The sequence below is a fragment of the Rhinolophus sinicus genome, chromosome 16 (assembly GCF_057876585.1).
Source record: "Rhinolophus sinicus isolate RSI-liver-muscle chromosome 16, RSI-T2T, whole genome shotgun sequence".
Lineage (NCBI taxonomy): Eukaryota > Metazoa > Chordata > Mammalia > Chiroptera > Rhinolophidae > Rhinolophus > Rhinolophus sinicus.
In genome coordinates, this window is record NC_142516.1 from 61008413 (window position 1) to 61028548 (window position 20136).

The window sequence follows — 20136 nt, forward strand, 5'->3', positions numbered from 1 at the left end:
CAGCTCTCAGCTAATCTAAATGTTTATTTATAATAGCATTTGGAGAGATTCTTTAACGTGGGTGTTAAAAACAAAAATCAAATTGTATATATATATATATATATATATATATATATATATATATATATGTATGTATATATAAAGGAGGAATCCACAGGATGATTTGAATTATGTATTTTTAATACATAATTAATACGTGTATCATTACATCTAAAAAACTAACACAGTGAGTACCTTTAAAAATGTTTCAGTTCCCTTCCCCTTAAATCCCTTAGGCATGTGTGCCTAAGAGAATTGTCTTCATTTTTGTGTGGTGTGCTTTATCATAATATAATACCCAAGTTCATAGATGACCCCTGCTGCGAGGATCTGTGTGGGATGTCACCACCTGTGACAGGACTCTTATTTACGAACTGCAGCATATTCTCCACAATCTTGTATAGGTGCTAACTCAAAGTCCACTCCAAGTTCTGAGCCTTTAAGGAGGTTACTTTCTTCCAGCATTCTTTGCTAACTGCCTGCTTCAAGTTACTTATTTCTCTGGGAAAGATTTATCTTTCTCTTGGCATGACCTTGCAGCTTTCTGTCTCTCTTTCAAAACTTTCTGCCTGCTGCCTTTGTAGGCTGCATTATCTCCTTATGGCAGGGTGGAGGAAGTGTTTGATATTTTGTTCCAACACATATTTATTGAATATCTGCTATGTTATACACTGGGCTAGGTGCTCTGTAGAAAAGTAACTTCCAAATTTAATCTGAGTTGAAAACAAATTCCACTGTTATGCAGAAACGTGCTCATCTTGATCTTTTCTGGAAGATGCTATCGACGCCTTCTTGGTTACAATTGCTCAGACTCTTACCCTGACACAATGGAGGCAACTTAGTCATTGAGAGCAGAGCTTACAAAAGAGAAGTGTTGGAGAAAAGTTACTGGTTGTAGAGATGGTAATTATTTCCTCCTTTTTTCGATGCCTTCTTGCTAGAGAAGTTGTCTCTCCAAAAACAGCCCAAAAGGGAGATCCTCAAGTGCTACCATGTTTCCCCGAAAATAAGACCTAGCCAGACCATCAATTCTAATGTGTCTTTGGAGCAAAAATTAATATAAGACTCAGTTTTACATTATGTTATATTATACCCGGTCTTATAGTAAAATAAGACTGGGTCTTATATTAAGTTTTGCTCCAAAAGACGCATTAGAGTTGATGGTCCGGCTAGGTCTTATTTTCGGGGAAACACGGTATGAGACCCTGTTCCAATCTATAGCTGATTGAATTGGATAAAGATTCCTGACCCAAGATAAGCCAGCCACATTTAGTCTAAGGACAGAGACTACATTAGTTGTCTTGGGAACTTGAACTGGGAAGGGAAGTAACTGTGAATGCCCAGAGACCTACATTTTGTGGCCTTCATGATGGGCCAAATGCAAGCATTTCCAAGAAAACTATTGGCACATGGAGACAACAAAGAAAATTTGTCTGTTCTAACCAGAGACTTGAGTACAAAGGAATGTCTCTCAGTTGTGAATCAAGAATTCTAAATAAGAACCTAATGCCTTACTTGGATTTGAGGTTTGATTTTTATGCTATATATTGTGGTCTAGGAATATTTGAAATGAGATGTTAACATAAAATGTGATTCTAAGCCATGATGCCATAAAATTATAAACCAAACACAAAACTCTCTATTGAGTCACATCCTCAGTCTAGGCCACACATGATCCCCATAAGTAATGCTACACTAAGATGAATTTACCCTTCAAAATTACAAAACATGTTAGGAAACAGTACCCAATGAGAGTGAATCTGCAGATAGAATATGTATCAGGATTAGATTTCCAATAACTTCAGATAATGGACCTATTGTATAGGGGCTATAAGTATGTTTAAAATGACTAGAGACATAAAAACGTAATTAAAAACATAATAAATATACAAGGTACCATGAAAAAAGAAAATACAGATTTTAAAAAGAAACAACTAAAACTTCTAGAAGTAATAACTTAATGGATTAGACATGGCTAAAGAAAAAATTAGTGTGTTGGAAGAGAGATCTAAGTCTAATTCAGAATGTATTATGAACATATGAATTAGTAATTAAAGCTATGGAAGATAGAATGAGAAAGAATAAGTGTTTCAGAAGAAGAGATTGAGGAATGAAGAATTATTCAAGAAGAAAAAGGCTGAGGATTTTTCACAAGAGTTAAAAAAAAATGAAGATAAAATTCAGGATACATAGCAAGCCATGAGCTAAGTAAATAAGTATAAACCCAAACCTTAAGTCCACTATAATGAAATTGCAGAACAACAAAGCCAAAAAGTTCTTAAAGCAGTAACAGAGAAAAGACATATTTCCTACAAAGGTAATATGATTAGACAGGCATGAGACTTCTCAACGGCAACAACACAAACCAACAGTCAATAAGATAATATACTCAAAACACTAAGGAAGGAATGCGATCCAAGAAGGAAAATTAAATTTAAACAAGCATTATCTGTAGAAATGACAATAATACTGACACATTTTCAGGGAATGAAACAATGTGGAACTCAACTAGTGGACAACAATAATATGTAGGAAGAATGGAAGATGGTTGGAGCGCTGAAGATTGGTAGGTGTATAGAGATGCTGACTTAACATTATACTTTTTAAAGTCAAGTATGTGTGATAAAAATGTAAGGTGACATCTAAAAAGGTTATATGTACATACAAACATACAAATGAGATGTATAATTACCAAATCAGTAGGATAGGAAAAGGGGATAAAGAAAACTTGACCAGTCCACTAAAAGGCAGGGAAAAAGAAAGCTAAGATCATATATAGTGAAGTAAATACAAAGCCCAAAAATTAGATGGCAGAAATAAATCCTAAATAAATGTAAATGGACTAAATGTACCAGTTAAAACACAGAGATTGTTAACTTGGATGGAAAAAATTCTGTGTGGTTTGTCAGAGATGGGTCTAAAATATAAGGGCAGAGAAAAGAACAAAGGCAAAAAAAATGGGAAAAGACCTATCAGGCCAAAAAAAGGGGGGAGGGTTGTAATAGAGTTACATTTATAGCAGACTTTAGGGCAAAACTCATGATTAGGAAATAAAAATTGTTATAAAAATATAACAACTCTAATATGTGATATGTACCTAATAACATAGTCTCGAATAAAAAGCAAAAATTGAATTACCAGGAAAAATTGTCAGATGTAAAACCATAGTAGGAGATATATTAGCTCATCTCTTCAGCTAGGTAAAGCAAATTTTAAAAATCAGTAAGGAAGAAGATTTGAATGAGTCATTTTTGGAATGATAATGACAATTGTGCAAATAGTGCTTCTGGCTCCATCTCAAAGAGGTTCAGGAGCCTTCTCTCTGAAATTCATTTGGGAAGGCAGACTTTCCACAGGACACTCTTTTATGGGAAGGAAGGAGCCAGATTCTCTGACCTTTACTCTAACCTGTGCAGGACTCCCTCGTGTGGATGAGGCCCGTTCCAGCCTTGCCTCAGGGAGGAGGTGATTTTGGCACGTAAATACTGCTGACTGTTATGTAACTTGGCTATGATTTTTTTCCTTCTGCTTTTTAAATTAGCACAAGCTAGTATGGCCTCAAGATTCTTTGCACACAGCTGCAGCAGAAAGTCACATGCATAAGTTAAGGTAAAGGCTAGACTGCTGTTACAAAGCCCTTGAAAAATACAGTGGCTCAGATGAGATTGTTTATTTCTCTTGCTGGGAACAGTCAGTACCAGGCAGGTAGGTGGCGCTGCTCCATAAAGTCATGCAGCTTCCTTCTATTTTGTTGTTCTCATCTTCATTCCCACATCTGCATTTCAACCCATGGGAAGGGCAAGCAGCTCCTTTCTAAAGCTATGACTCAGAATTTGCACACAGAACTTCCACTCATGTCCCTCTCTCTGGAACTTAGTCACATGGACATTCTGAGCTGTATGGGAGCCTGGGAAATATTGTCTCTAGCGGGGCAGCCATCTTCCTTCCTCCTCAGTATGTGTATGTGTTCGTTGTGGAGTCATTCTGTTGCTATAAGGAAGGAGATTATCCTGGAGAACTAAAGAAAATGAGCAGTGTCAGTGGCAGCATAAAACTTTATTTCTAATCATAGCCCCACTCATTATATGTGAGGGACATTGGAACCTCTCAGAACCTCAGCTTTACTATGTGGAAAACCATATCACGCAGAGTTGCTATCCACAGCAATCAAGAAGAAGAGAGCGAAAGTGAGGGCCGAAGGGCTCCCTGTGGGCCCCTGGGTCTGCCCAGAGCCGAGGCCGCAGCCAGGCACACAGTGCACTGCAGGCCCATGGGCACTGTCTGGAGGGTGGGCCAACAGTTGACCTGCTCCTGCGTCTGGTTGCCATTCCTGAAACCCCTCTTTCCTTCCCCTTATCCCACCCCCTCCTTCCCAATGAAAAGATTTTGCAGATTGATGAACTGTCACCTGTAAGGTGGAGGCAGATCCCAGATCCCTGTGTTCTTGAAGCAAAGAAGGATTAATGAGTCCCTCAGAGTTGTCTCTGAACTGGAGCTCTCCTCGGTGCCTGCTCGGGCTGGGGATGGCCTGCCGACGAGAGACAGGCAGGCTGCTACAAAGCTTTGGTCATGCTGCCCTGTGTGTGACCTGTCAGGTTTTGTTTGCGATCCTTTGTGCCCAGTGGTGCAGGTCACAGGCTGAACTCCTCCCAGGAATCTGATGGTTTGCAGTTGTAAAGTACACGAGCTTGGATCTGTCCGAGCAGAGGGTTAAATCATAGAGTGTTTTACAAGGGCAGCTATAGGGAATGTCTTGTTTTCTCCTTATATGGCTATTTTTCTCAGTCCAGAATCCCAGGGTGTATTTTACGTGGTTGAAATACACAAATGGAGTCATAGTCTTAGCCAAACATGCTATGTGGCTTTAAAATTAACAAGTCTCTCTCTACTTCTGTACCCCAAACACACATTCACATGCACAGTTTCCGTTGAGACTGTGGAAAGATACTCCTTTCTTTTTAGCCAAAAATATTTGATGGGGTGGATTTCTACAATTCCATTGCTTTATTCATGAGAAATATTTTTTTTTTTGATCAGAGTAGTTTGAAGCATGTTAGTCAAATTTAAGTAACAAGTTTTTCATGAATGGCTACTGTATGTGAAGTACTATGTTAGCTAGTTCTGGGGTACGCAGGAAGAATGGGGTACCAAAAGTTAAAATATGAAAAGGAAAGACGTTTAATGATAGTTCAAGATGAAATTAGGAGACACATCAAAAGGCAGCACATGGTAAGAGGGTGAGATATCCACAGGCGCTCAGGGGAAGGAGAGATCGGTTTAGACTAGCAAGGTCAGGGCAGGTGTCATGGAAGAAGTAGGGGTTTGAACCAGATGGATCTGGCTAGGTCAAGGGGAATGGGAGAGGCATTCTGGGTAAGGGAAGCCTGAGGTAAAATGCAGAGTGAGGAAAATGAAGGGGCTTTTAAAAGAAGAGAGCAAGTAATCCAGAGTGGCTAGAGCCGATGTCTCATGTCGAAGAAAAAGAACTTCAGGTGGGAACGGTAAGTTGAGGCTGGGAATGGACTGGGAAGTCAGGCTGAGGAGCTGGGATTTCTATTGCATAATAAAGGGGAATCAGTGAAGGCTTTGGGTGCTTAGTTTGATGTGGACCAGACTGGCAGCAGGATTCTCAATTTGTGCTTTCAAAACTTTTTTTTTTTTTTTTTTTTTTTTTGGCTACTGCAGTGTATATGACTTAACCTAGAAAATTAGAGTTAGATTAATTAAATATGATGTTTAGGTATTAAAAAATAAAACTCCTTATTGAGATTTCCCTGTTGGTGATTTCACAAGTGAGAAATGCAGACTTTCTTATTGAGTATAATTCTTGGTCACATCTTCTGGAACGCAAACTATGAACTCAGGTTTTGCAGGGTAGAGTTGATGGACCAACGTTCATTCTTTGTGGACAGAGGGGGAAATTTTGGAGGAAAAATTCAGCATTGGATTCTGACCAACAAACGTCATATTTTGAGCAAATTTGGATGAAAATTTGCATTTCAGGGCCATTTTGGAGATAAAATCTGGCATGGGAATTATTTCCCCCAAAGCCCACTTTCTGAGTCTCATTCGATGTTCACTTCAATTTTCTTCCAGAGATAGAGCTGGAATTATGATGTCTATTATAAATGTGAAGAAACTGTCAAAGGGTTTTAATGACTTTCCCAGACTCACACAGCTGGTTCATGGTGGAGCAAGACTCTTAGGAGCCTAGAGAAGTTCAGGCAGTTTCCTTGGAATAGTGAATTGGCAGTGCGTGCGATCAGAGGCATGAATGTACAGTGAAAGAGGCAACCAAATTAGACAGAGAGAGACTGCTCCAGCCAGGGCGGTGGGAGGTGATGACAGGGTGACAGGATGAGGCAAGAAAGAGACAGGCTTTCTGCAGAGGGTCATGAGCAGTCAGGCCTGAGGGAGGTGTGACACCAACAACCCAAATGACAGCCCCCACAGGCCAAGTGGTGTGGCGCTGGCACGGAAGGGCTCCTGGGCAGGGCCAGCCCAAGCAAAGATGTTGAAAGGTTGAAGGCACCTGACGCTCCATGGACCCCGGGCAAGTCACTTGATTTTTCTGAGTCTCAGCTTCCTCTTGTGCACATGAGATGAATTATAACCCTCGAGGGCAAGGTGTTGTTAGAATTAGATGACATAATGGAGGCCAAGCATTTGGCGCCGTCCCTGGGACATGGCCATATTTAATACAGGTTTTTTGAATGAGTCCATCAAGAGCTATCAAGCAGATGAGCTGAAAATGATACGAAGACCTGCAGTTTGTCTAGGGAAGACGGTGGCATTGGGGTTTACATATAAGAACAAAAGAAAGGCTCTAAGGGACAGAAGCTCTCTTTTTGTTATAATTTCTAATAGATCATTGAGGAAAAGCAGACTGAAGAAACACACATACACGCACACATACACACACACAAATTGGGTAAAACTGAATGGTTGCCTCCTGCTGAGGACGTGCTGTAGGTGAGCAAAGTGGACAATGGAAAAGGCCCCCACTTGAGATGCCTGTTTGTGGGCCTATCAAGGATCATTGGATGATGATGCTATATTTCAGTTTTAAAACCTCCTTCTAAAATATTTAGTCCTTACAAGGGGGAATGCTGGGCTTCCAGGTCACTTGCACAGGTATTGGTGGGTGTTAAGCCAGTGACATGTGATGAGCTCAAGTCATCTCTGACACAAGGTCAACACTGAAATACACAAGGTCACAGGATGGTGAAGCCAGAGAACTTGGGAAGAAAAATAATCAGGATATTTATGGGTTCTATATAATTGTTCCCTATCAAAATACATACTTACAGATGCTTATTTTAAAATCCATTGTGTAATACAACTCATTATAATACAGAATAATAACCATTATTATGTATTTCCAAGCTGTTGTTAATGCTATCAGTGTTCCCTTATATTTTTATATCTTAGATGGTTCTTTTGTTAATTTATTATGACTGGATCATTCATATTCGTGGGCTATGTTACCAGTATTGAAGAGCAATAGATGCATTGGTTTAGCAAGACCACACCATCACGGTGACGAATACCGAAGTGTGCAGAACCCGGCCAGTTATGAAGATGGTAGCCAAGTTAGTATCGTTCTTGATTGCCCTGTTTGCTTGAACTCTTCCAGAATCACATTCTTGCTGATTACTTCTCTCCCATCAATTCTTGAACCATGTTTCTAATAAGCAGAACCTGGTGTCAGAAAGTCCCACAACATTATTTGTTTTGCATTGTTATTTCAACATGTATTCCGTGGGCTCCACATCAAGAGCATCACATGTACTTGGGCCACTTCAAAAAATGGGATCTTTTTGAGGAGAGCCTGGCAGGGTACAGTGGAAGAGGCATCTTTGGATATCAGATGTGGCTCTGTTCTTTACATATCCTTTCTTGGATCTTCTGCAATAGTACTTGCAAAACCTAAGCTATCTATGCATCTCTTGTAGTGAATTTGAGGGAGAGTTCAAGAAATCAAAATACTGAATCTTACTATGGGAGACATTCTATAAGTTCACCATTAGAAAGAGTCAAGGTCTTGCTTGAGTTTCAAAGAACAGAGATAACCTGACATCACTCACATATGTCTATTTTAGTTGCACTTACTTTTATTCCTGGAGCTGGATGCATGGCTAGCATCAGTAAACCCAGCTAGCGGGAGAGCCCTCACTGCTCACTAGGGAAAACCATGCCATTTATCCTGAGAATGTGCAGAAACAGCATTTGATTGGGAAGAGGCCTTAGGTCATTTATCTCCCACTTTTAAAATGATGAGATCGATGTGTCTCCCCAGTGGGCTGTCCCCCTTCTATTCAGCAACAATACACTACTTCTTTTCAAAGAGAAATATGCTTCCAATAAGGGGGAAGGGAGACAGGGGGTGGTAGCAAAGGGGATCAAGCAACTTTCATTGAAGGATTCATTTTTGATTTAAATATTTTGTTCTAATCTCCAACTTCCTTTTTAACTTGGCAGAATGACCAAAAGAAAAACAATGTCCCTCCCTAGCCCAGTTTACAGCCTGCCAGAGCAGGGGATCCGATTACCTCTTCCAAATTGTATACGTTGGGTTGTTCAGTATATTAGTTTTTTTTTTTTTTTCTTTTTTTTCTTTTTAAATCTATTGCTTGTATACATAGGGTTTTCTTTTAATGGCATGTCAGAATGGACTTTGGTAAAAAACCACAGGAGATAAAAAAACAGAATGAAAAATATAGATCAAATTTAACCAGCTATTTAATACTTTTTTTTTTTCCTGGTTCTTTGAGTGTGTTGTGGAAGGAATTCTCTGCAAGTGATACATCCTGTAACTGTAGGCAGATGTAATCCCCTGGCCGTGACACCAGCAAAGATTTCCCTTCACACTGGAGACATTTGCAGTCATTTTGTTCCCTCCCACAAAAAGGAAGTGCTCAGGGAGGAGGATGTTATAGGCCCAGCGCACAACCAGTAATGTTTCACATCATGTTTACAATTCCCAGGGTGCCCTGCAAACCTGGCCTTGGAAGGGAAAGAAACCCAGGGCGTTGGGACCTGAGGTTGGAATCTGGGAGCCCCCACCAGGGCGCTTTCTCTTCCCAGAAAGCCCTTCCTCCTTCTTGCTGCCAATCTTCCCCACTCATTGCTCTGGGCCTCCTTCAAACTCACCTCCTCAAGGACACGTGCTTGGGTTGACTCAGCCCAAATCCAGTCTCTGCTCATTTTTAGTGCTCTCTATATTGTGTCCTAAGAGGTCACTATTTGTGTTACATTCATGGCCTTTCGCCTTTTCTCTATGTTAAAATGTTTAAAAAATTTTTCCTCATGGTGGAAGTGCTTTTTCTAGTGGGGGATAGGCGAGCGAGTCCATCTGCCTAACCAGACCAGAAGCAGCTTGAGCTGTGTCTTGTCCAGGAGCCCCCAGAAGCACACCCTGAGACAACGATTGGAGATCCCAGGAGAGATGTGAAAGAGGGAGGAAGGAAAGAGAAGGAGGCCACGAAAAGGCCCTCATCAAGCTAGTGGCCAGTGTGGGCAACTGGGTCTTCATCCTGCCGGGAAACTTTCTCAACCTCGGCACGTTTTAAGCTGAAGAATTCCTTGTTGTGGGGATTGTCCTGGGAATTGTAGGAGATTGACCAGCATCCCTGGTCTCTACCCACTCGTTGCCAGTCACAATCCCCACCCCACCAGGAGTGACAATCACAAATGTCTCCCGACAATGCCAAATACTCCCTGGTGAGGAAAAAATGGCCTATGGTTTAGAACCACAGGAGCCATGGTGAACCTGGGCCAGGTTCAGGCGCTGGCCATGGGAAGTCTGGCTGGTGAGCCATGAGATGGGAAGGCCAAGAGGACATGCCACAGGTGGGCACTGGTGTGTCTGCTGCAACTTCTTCTAGAAGTGGAGGAGTGAGCAGAAGTGCTGTCACTCAGTGTTATTGGCTGACTGCCGACAGCTATGGGGAGGAGACAGGCCTGAGATAAAACTGGCGGAAACACTTGTTTTCAATGACTTCTTCTAACTCTGTAAGCTCCCATCAACCTGATGCCCTCGCATCCTTCACCCCCATAATATCTTCTCTGAGAACAGATGAGCTAAACCCAGGCTCTCCTTCCCCATGCTTTCAGAGCCTGGAGAGACTTGAGTTAAAGGAAGACACTGTTTCTTGGGCCTTTTGGGGGTCAGGCAGTTTCCCCTGGGCTATTTCATTGCTTCCTCAGATTAGCCCTGCAACAAAGGTCTCATTAACCTGTGTCACACATGCCACCCATAGACACAAAGCTACCGATGGGCAAAGTCCAGATTTGAACTCAGTTCTCCATGCACGTAAAGTACATGGAGTTTTCTATTTTCCCAATATGTTGGGGGTGGAGGCAGACTATTTTAGGGAGAGGAACATTTTCAGGAAGCTCCAGCATATGGATGAATGCTGAAAAAACCAACCGAGGAATGAAATGAGCTGCTGAGCGTGGGGAACTGAAGGTTTTAAAGGAGTGTGGTATGTTAGAATAGTGACTGCTTTCCCTTCTACCAAGACCCAACCAAATAGAATTGTCCCCAGAGCCCCAAAACTTTAGACTCCAGGAGCTTCCTGGAGGAGGACCCTCTTCCTTCACTATTGCACTGATCACTGTTCTGGCAAAGATCCTCAAAATGGCCAAGTCCAATGGACATATTTCTGTCTTCTTCCACTTGACCTTGACATTTGACGTGTAAACCATTCCTTCTGGAAATCATCTCCTTCAGTTTTTCCCTGGGCATCTTACCTGCTTCTTTTCTCCATCGCTCTGATCATTCTTTCCCATTCTCCTTGACAGGTTCGCTAGCAGTGACCCTTAAGGACGTGCTCTAAAGGCCACATTTTTGGCATTGTCATTAGCATTTATCACCAACACTTTTCCTGGACGAAGTCATCAACTTCAGTGTATTTGGTTCCTGATTTTAAGATTGGTGACTTGCCAGTCTCTGCCTGGGCAAAGGGAGGGTGTCTTAGTTTGAGCTGCTGTAACAAAAATACCATAAACTCAGTAGTTTATAAACAACAGAAATTTATTTCTCACAGTTATAGAGGCTGGAAGTCCCAGATGAGGGTGTCAGCATGGTCAGATTTTGTGAGGGTCTTCGGTCTCCTGCCAGGTTGTAGGCTGATGACTTCTCATGTGGCAGAGAGCAGAGAGAGCAAGCAAGGTCTCTTAGGTCTCTTTAGGGCGTTAATTCCATTCCTGAGGGCCTCACCCTTATAACCTCATCAAATCCTAATTATATCCCAAGGGCCTCACTCCCAATGCTATCACATGGGGGAGTAAGATTTCATCATATGAATTTTGGGGGGATACAAACATTCAATCCATAACAGGGAACATTTCCATGTAACTTGGACTCAACAAGTCCCAAACAGAACCCACAAATCTCCCTCCAATTGCCCTTACCTTTGCCCCCTTCCTCTAAACTCTTACCAGTTAGTGACTCCCTTGTATAGGAAGCTTCTCAAGGCATAAATCTGAGAGGGTTCCTAAACTTCTCCCTGTTACCCGGTACCCTTCCACCCTTCTCCCACCCGACAAGTCTCATTCTATCTCCTAGATCTTCACTACTGACCCTGCTGCTTAATGCAGGGAGCCTTTGCTATTCATCCCTCCAATATCATGACAGCCTGTAAACTGACCTCCCTGTCTCCAAGTTCCCCCTGACCATTCTTTGTAAAAGGCAAATGTGACCATCACCATATTCTATTTGAAAAAAAAAAAAAAAAAGATTCTCACCACTTTCCAAATGAACTCGAAATAATTTATCCAAGAATACCAAGTATTCTGCTACTTGAGGAGGGAGAATACAGTGTGATTTAGAGTCAACACTCCCTGGATTCAAATCCTGGTACCTCAGCTAAATTACTGTCCTCTTTCAACCTTAGTTTCCTCAAATGTAAAATAAGGATCAACAGTACCTGTGTAAATAATCCATAAAAACCACTTTTAACAGAACCTGGCCCATATTAAGAAATCAATAAATATTCTCTATTGTTGCCTGACTTCCAAGGTTGTTATGAGTGTGAAACAAAGTGACACTTGTGGAAGAGCTCTGCCTGCCATACATCATCTTCTTACTGCATCCTTTCCCTCATCAGTGACACAGTCTTTGGCCCTGGGCGGGGCAGGGCGTGGGGATGCAGGAAGGATTAGCACGTTGCCAGCACTGGCAAGGCGCCCGCTGGGAAAGGACACATGGAGGGTGCGAGGGTGAGGAACAGAGTTTTGAGTCTGTGTAATGTCCAGCAAGAGCGCGTATGAGTTAGGCCGAGCACCGAGCGACTCATCAAGTTGACACTGGTTGCCGCGCTTGAGCTGCCTCCTGTCCAAGAATTCACCACATGGTCCTATGAGCCTCCTTGGGAGCACAACGAAGGGGTCTAGAGTGTTTCCAGGACACACCTCCTGACTGATTGAACTGGGGGAGACCGTGTGGGACCCTTATTGTACACAGATGGTGCTTCGCATAGCAGCTGGGTTGGCCAGAAAACGTGCAGGCCGGGCTGGCATGGTTCCTCCGTGAGCCCTCATGCACTGCTCCGGGGTCCCTACCAGGTCTCTCTAGGAGAGAGCAGGCTGGGGGAGGGAGGACAGGGGGTCCCCTCGGAGGGGCTGCCTGGGAGAGTGAGCTGGAGGCAGGGGGTGAGGCGTGGGCAGCAAGCGCCACATTTCAGCAAATGATCACTTACCTCATTTCCTGCTACCTCAGTAACAGTGACAATCCCCTCAGTTCCTTCAAGGGTCCCCCTCAGTCAGTTATCCATTAGAGATTCAGATCACAGATTTGGGGTGAAATTCTCAGGGTTCAACTCTCAGTTTTGCCACTTATTCGCCGGGCTGACCTTAGGCAAGTGGCTCAAGTGTCCTCCTCTGGAAAGTGGAGATAGTACCAGTACCCACCTAAGGGGAGTTGCTGTGAGGATTTCAAGGAGTTATTATGTGCCAGGTACTTAGAACCATGCCTGACATGGTACGTGGATGAGAGTATGAGCAACGATTTCCAGGAGTCATTTAGGCCACCACCTCAGACTGAGGGACGGAAGTGCTGGATTCTGTTGTCACCTGTTTGTCTGATTATCCACATCACCTTGTCCCATCTGACCTCAGCTTCCTTATCTACAAAGAGTTTAAGGACAATGTAGGTCCACGGCCCGCGGGCCCCAGGCCTTGGTCTTCCCCTGCCCCAGAAGAGTCCCAGGCTGTAGCCCCTCTCCCTCTCTTCCACACTCATCCTCTGTGGTCCGCGGCCTGGGTGGGCTTGTTCTGGCTTCTTCTCTAGGCAGCTATCTCTCGGGATTCTACTTGCCAGCCCCTCCTTGACCCTACTATGGGGCCCTACTATGGTTTTAAAAAAATCTCTGAATTAAACGCTCCTTGTTACCAAGCTTGGTCTGAAATGCAACCCCAGCAATTCAAACCCAGAGTTCTCAACCATTGCACTACACTCATTGTCTTGGGATATAACTGATATCACATCTCTTTCATTTTCTAGTTAACACTGAGTTGAGCCCCCTCCATCGTGGGGTAGTGAAAAGCCTCGTGTTCTGTTGGAGGCTTCCCATCCCTCTGAAATGCCCATCTCAGTACACAGGGGCCAGCAGGTGGGGAGGAAGAAAGGAGACCTCCCCTGGTTCTGGTCCCGAGTTCCGGATGCAGTGTCTCTGGCATATTGCCATAGGCTGTCCCTGGGGAAAGGTGGCCTTGCACACTCTGGCCTCGCACATCGTGTCTGCTGCTACGATGAGGCTTTGCTCCTCGGTGTTGTTTCCTGTCACAGAATGAGTGACAGCACTCTCAGGGGACAGGGCACTGCCGGGTTACGCTCGTGCTGTCTCATGTTAGTCTCACAAAAGCCTTCTCTTCACACCAGAAATGAGGAAACTGAGGCCTAGAGAGGTTAACGAACGGACCTGCATTATATATATTAGAGCTTTCCAATTTTTAAAATGAAATGTTTGCTTTTCAATTTCTGGCTTTAAAATATTTTTCAGAGTCAACTATAGGCCTTGCTACCCAGGGGCCAGGTCAGGTGTCGATCCTGTCTTCTAGTTGATGTGCTCAATGACCCCTGGTGCTGAATTTGTCCTGTTTTGATCACTTTCTCTTTCTTCCTCTCTGTTCACCCCACAAATCCTCTTCCTTAACTCGCCTTCTCCCTGAGTGATGTTTCGAGAGGTTGTTAAAATCCAGAGTGAGTGAGCGTGTCCCATTAAAACCCTTCTTCTTTTCAAACAGACCATGAGCGTTCCCAGCTTCCCTCCTCCCATCACCCCGCTCACCACTGCTGACAGATGGACTTCCACCCTTCCCTAATATCGCCCTCCCCAGCCAAGAATATTCTATGCACACATTGTTGCTGGAACAGTAGCATTTGCAGAGTCTTAACATTCTGAGCCTCATATCTGCAGGAGTAATTCCTCTCAGAGTTGTAGCGGGACAAATGCTCACTGACGAGTGTAGTAAATTCTGAAGATCATAGAATTTTAGAGCTGGGAGGCCTCTCGGAGATCTCCAGGCAGCGCCACTCTAGACAGAGGAGGAACCGAAAATTGTAGTGTTCAGGGGACCTGCCCAACATTGCCCACCAACCAAGCCTGGACCAGTCCCCATGCCTGCTGAGCCTTGAGAGCACCCAGCACCTTCCCCACCATCTCCAATCGTCTTCCATTCCTGCCTCGTGACAGCGCTGCTGAGAGCTTTTAGGGTGGGGAAGTGTAATGAACAGGGAGGGATCTGAGGCGTGGGGGGCATAAGGGCTCCCCTCTCAGCACTGCGTCTTTAGTCTGTGCCCTTGGGCAAGTTATTGCCTCTGTCCGAGCCTCAGTGTCGTGTCCTTGTTGTAGGCTTATGAAAATGTAAGTAACAGTAGGATGCCTGGCACAGGTACAGGTCATGTAATGATTGCCTCTCTTCTCCCTCCCTCAGCGCTCCTCTGCCTCCCCCAAAAGCAATCTGCTGGTCAGCCTGCCTCCTGAGTGTGGTCCCTCACCATCAATGGTGACAGCAGCTGCTATTTGTCATGAAGGCTGAATCCCCAAACGCTGCAGTGTTGGGCCAGAGAGAGCTGCCTGACGTGAATCTGGCACCTGCAGAGGCTGGCTGCCTTGCTGGGGCTGCACTTCTTCATTTCAAGAGCTTTTTAGAGTGATAAGTTTTAAGGCACAGTTTCAAAATTATTCCACCAGAAGATTTTTGGGTCCACAGATGAGTGTAAATCTGGACATCCCTTCCCTGAGGCGTGTGGCCTCTCATGTAATTGATGCATTCAATTTCTTGCCCGTTAGCTCTCTCATTTTAGTTCCAGGGCTGAGCTGGCCTTTGTCAAGGGGGAGAGGCATTGATGTTGGGTCCCAGTACCTGTAGCCTGCCAGCTCGTGTCCTTTCCTGCCTCCTGCCACATGCCTTTCTTTCTCTTCAGGGCTCACTGCTGTTTTTCAAAGTGTGGGCATAAGGCCTTCACATCTTTGCATGGAGGGAAGTGCATGGAGGGAAGTGGTTTTTTTTCTGGGTCCACACTGTGTGCCCAGGGTCCAGCCTGGATGGTGGAGGTCGGTGCTGATACGGGCTTTGTAGATAGCAGCCCGACTGTGACAAGACAGGGTGAAGGGAGATGCCTGCTCAGGGCTCCTGGAACCACACCTTGGTGACTCTTTGTGCTGCCACCCTGAGACTGTCTCTGCCCTCAAGGAACCCTAGCTAGTAGAGGAAAGATCAGTAATAAATAATTGGTGCAATGGATGGATGCTGTCATGTGGTGTGCACGAGGCCCAGTGCTGGTACCAAGGAGACAGGAGTCTGCAGAGGTTAGCAAGAGCTCCCAGAGGAGGTCAGTGAGGGCTCCCAGAGGAGGTGACCCTTAGAGGGAATTCTCAAGGATTAGTAGGAGTGCATCAGCCAGAGGGGGAGGCACAGTCCGGGTAGAGTGAATACCTATAAACACCTTTTGTGTTCTCCAAAGATCCTCTCCTCTCCTTCCCCCTTGACCGCCCTGGAGATTCCTTGCTGACTGATGGTTGACTGTGACAGGCCCCCTACATCTGCCTGAAAGCACCGGGGGTGGGGGTGGAGTAAAGTGAGTAGTGCTATTTATGGAAACAGCTGGCTTTCAGGTTCAAAAAAATCCCCGTTCAAACTAGCATTTAAAAATCCCTTCCAGGTTGTCGTCTGATGGTGGACAGTCCTAAGCTGGGTATGGAGATGAGACTCATTCATATCAATGACAAGAGTACGAAAAATAAAGAATAATCAATTGCAATACTATGCATTGAATGCTGACCCCATAGCTTGGTGGTTAGGAAGGCAGACTGTTCCACTTACTAGTTCTGGGAAGTTGAACAACCATTTGATGCTCTCTGCCTCAGTTTACTCATCTGTAAAACAGGGACAATATACCTACCTACTGCATAAAGTTGCTGGGATGAGTAGTGAGCATAGCATAAGAAATACATGTGGTTTTTTTTGTTGTTGCTGTTCCAGTCCTGACACAGAGCTCCTAAATCCTTGGAATTTCCTGAGTGATAGGAACATCTTTTTTCCTAATGAGGTGACTCTTGCTGGGACTCTAGATAGCTTCAGGATGGGGGGTAGGTCACCAGAAAGACCCAGCTACAATGAGAAGTCTGGAACTTTCAGCCCTAGTCTCTGACCTGCAGGAGGGTTGAGGGGCTGGAGATTGAGTGAATCACCAATTGCCAAGGATTTAATCAATTAAATCATAACGAAGCTGCCATAAAACCCCTTAAATGATGGGGTTTGGACAGCTTCCAGATTGGTGAGCACAGCAAGTGGCTGGGAGGGTGGCACACCCAGAGAGGGCATGGCCCCTGCCCCCATACCTTGCTCTAGGCATCTCCTCTGTTTGGCTGATCCTGAGAGTTGTACCCTTTATAATAAACTGGAAATAGTGAGTAAGGTGTTTTCTTGAGTTCTGTGCATTGTTCTAGTGAATTATTAAACCTGAAGGGGGGCGGTGTGGGAACTCCCTGAATTTACAGCTGGTTGGTCGGAAGTACAAGCGACAACCTGGGACTTGCAACTGGCAGCTGAAATGGTGGCAGTCTGAGTTGCTAACTTGTGAGATTTTATACTATTGGGTGCACAGTGTCAAGGATGATTGAATTATAGGACACCCAGTTGGTGTCCAGAGAATGGGAGAACTAGTTTTTGGTGTAGAAAACAAAAACAAATGCAAACAAAGTGTTGTGCGTGAAACCAGCTCAGAGTGGGTTAATGGGGTAGACAGAATAATAGCCCTGTAGGATCCCACAGCCTAATTCTTGGGGCTTGTGACTATGTTACCCTACGTGGCAAAATACTTTGTAGATGTGGTTAAGGATCTTGGGATGGGAAGATGACCCTGGTTTAGCCCAATGGGCCCAATGTAATCACAAGGGTCCTTATATATGGTGGGAGAGCCAGAAGACAGGAAGGGGCCATAGTAAAGGAATGCAGGCACCTTCTAGAAGCTGGGAAAGGCAAGGGACAGATTTGCTCCCAGAGCCTCCAGCAGGAACACAGCCCTGCTGACACTTTGATTTTAGCCCAGTGAGACCCATTTTGAACTTCTGACCTCTAGAACGGTAGGGTAATACGTTTGTGTTGTTGTCAGCTGCTGAGTTTGTGGGAATTTGTTACAGCAGGACTAGGAAGCTAGGACAGTTAATACACGTAGAAAGCTCAGGACCGAGCCTGGCAGGTTGCACTCACACAAAGCTCCTGACATCATGGAGTTTTCATTCATGGGGGACAGATTGCAAATAAAGAGGTAAATAAATGTTTGTGAAGAGAAAGCAAAGGGGACCAACACCAATGGGGCTGTTAATGGTGGGAAAGGCCTCTTGCAGGGGTAACACTTGAGCAGAAGCCTGAGTGCAGGAGGGAGGGTCCAGCTGGAGCTTCCCAGCAGACGGAGCAGCCAGTGTGAAGACCCAGATCAGGGAGAAGAGGCTGTGTGGGGTAGACACAGTGGGGGCGGTAGTGGGTGGGGAGAGGGGGGCTGGGAGGTGAGGGCAGATCAGCAGGGCCTCCTAGATCATGGTAAGCAGTCAGGATTTTATTCTGAGTGGACTGGGGAGCCATGGAGGATTTTGAACAGGGAAAAACAAAAATCTGATTTTAGTTCTAAAAGGGTCACTCAAGTTCAGGGCTTCTTAATGGGGGGTGGGGGGTTGGCATTTGGGGTGGGATAATACGTAGCTGTGAGGGACCATCCTAGATTTAGGATACTGGCCCCCAGTTACTAAAGGCTATGACCGTTGTTATGACAACCCCCAAAGCTTCCATGTATTTCCAAACACCCCAGGGAAGGTGAGGCAGATGGAACCACCTTGGGGCAAGGCCCTGAAGGGTATGTGTGGAAGCAGAGAGGCCAGGTAGGAGGATGGTGGCTTGGCTGGGGTGGCGGAAGTCGGGAAGGGAGAAATTATGGGCTTTAATGATGGACTAGGTGTTAGTGGAAGATGAAGGCAAGGAGGATTGCAGGTGTTTGACCTTTGCATTTAGAAAAACGGAGGTGCCATTTATGGAGAGGGGGAAAACTATAGGAAGGGCAGAGGTTTTTGTTGCTGTTGTTCTGTTTGTTTGCTTGGTGGGGAGAATGGGGTAAAATTACATTTTAATTTTGAGACGCCTACAGGAGATGTTCAGGTGGGTATATGAGACTGGAGTCAGGAGTCAGAGAGAAATTTGGAGGTCCGCATGTTGTCAAAGCCCTGAGGAGACGGAGCTCCTCTGGGGAGAGGATGTACGAAGAGTGAACTCCAAAGCAGCCCCTGGGGCCCTGGACATTCAGAGTTCAGGAAGCAGAGAGGATCCAGCAAAGGGGACAGCGAAGGAACAGCCAGTGTAGAATGAGGAGAACCAGCAGAGCGAGGTTCTGGAAGCTGGAGAGAGTGTGCCAGGTGCTGTGTGGGGCCCTTTCAGGTAAATCACCTCATCAGCTACTCGCACCAGCCCTGTGAGGCTCGTGGTAGATTGCAGAAAGAATGCTCTGGGAGAGCATAATTCTTCTGCCCTAGCTTTTGGCAAATGAAACATGTAATTTCATGATGATTATTCTCATTCTGCAGCATGTTGCCCTTACTTAGCATCTGCTGAGCACAGCCCTAAAGAAGTGGGAGATGGGTGTTCTGATGCATTATAGCACTCGTGCGGCCGCCACCATTTTCGGGAGCTCAGTAAGGGAGAGGAAGCTGCCACTGGTTCAGGTGGGTTATTCCTGGATAACAGTCACCTGTTCCTGGATTTTGTGTATGTTCCTAGAAAAATACAGGAATGATTAGAAATTATCACAGAATGAAGCAATTTCTCTGGCCCTTTTTCAGTCTAGTAAATGCTAGTAACTTTGACATTTTACCTTTATTTTATTAAAACATTAAGGCATGTGTCCTTTCCACGCCTAACAATAGGGTAATGGCACCTCTACTTGGAGAAGTATTCTGCAGCCATTGAAAATGTTTCTGAGAAGTAGGTAATAACATGGAAGAATGCTTATATTTTCAAGTTATAAAGGCAGACTATAACATTACATATTGAATAGATCACAACCATGTAATGTAAATAAAACAAAGCAAAACAGATGTGCAGGGAAAAAAAACACACATCATAAAGAATATGCCAAAATATTGATAGTGGTATTCATTGGTAGGAAAATAAAATATATTTATCTTTTTCCTGATTTTATGTATTTTCCAAATTTTTGTAATGAGTATATATTATTTTAGAAGGTGTTGCTCGATAGAACTTTCTACCATGATGGAAATAGTCTATATTTTTATCATCTAAAATCCCATAACCACTAGCCGCATATGGCTATTGAGCACTTGAAGTGTGATAAGTGTGACTGAGGAACTGGAGTTTTAATTGTATTAAATTATTACTAATTTGAAGTTAAATTTTAGGAGCCATATGAAGCCAGTGACCACTGTATTTGACCGCGCAGTTTTAAAGTACGAAAATTCATAAAAGGAAACATGCATTATATCTCAATAAAACTGTTAAGATAAAATAAGCCTTCAAAATGTGTTCACTGTATCAAGGTATGAAATTTTATTGCAATGTGGAAGAGAGTTTGGACTTCATGAT